The sequence below is a fragment of the Cystoisospora suis genome (assembly GCF_002600585.1).
Source record: "Cystoisospora suis strain Wien I chromosome Unknown contig_3727, whole genome shotgun sequence".
Classification (NCBI taxonomy): domain Eukaryota; phylum Apicomplexa; class Conoidasida; order Eucoccidiorida; family Sarcocystidae; genus Cystoisospora; species Cystoisospora suis.
In genome coordinates, this window is record NW_027156522.1 from 4,195 (window position 1) to 4,514 (window position 320).

General features: G+C 39.1%; 1 protein-coding gene across 1 annotated transcript in view; it reads right to left on the reverse strand.

The window, feature by feature from the left end:
• The window catches only part of CSUI_007178 (cytoplasmic dynein intermediate chain), a gene marked incomplete at its 3' end in the record, with an annotated part of 3,789 nt that overhangs the window by 3,305 nt on the left and 164 nt on the right, over positions 1-320 (reverse strand). Inside the window, exon 2 of the mRNA XM_068067328.1 lies at positions 145-195. The remainder of the gene's footprint in view (positions 1-144; positions 196-320) is intronic.

Below are 320 nucleotides of genomic sequence, written 5' to 3' on the forward strand. Positions count from 1 at the left end.
AGAGAGAAATGTAATGAAGAAGATGGCTATCATCTATTCTTTCTCCTTTCTGTCTGTCTTTCTGTAAGCTTTTCCTAGATTTCTGTTTCTTTTGACGTAGAAAGAAGAGATTCCTCGTTCTCTTTTTGTCCTTTCTGAGCTTACCGGGTGTGCATGACCTCGACTGCTTAAGGAAGTTCGCTGCACAGGCTTGGACTAAAAGAACAGAAAAGAAGAAAGAAAAAGAGAAAGATACCACACAGATCAAGAAAGAGAGATAGATTAAAGACAGATAGATAGATAAACAAGAGTCTAGAGAAAAGACGAGGAAGAGGAGAGGG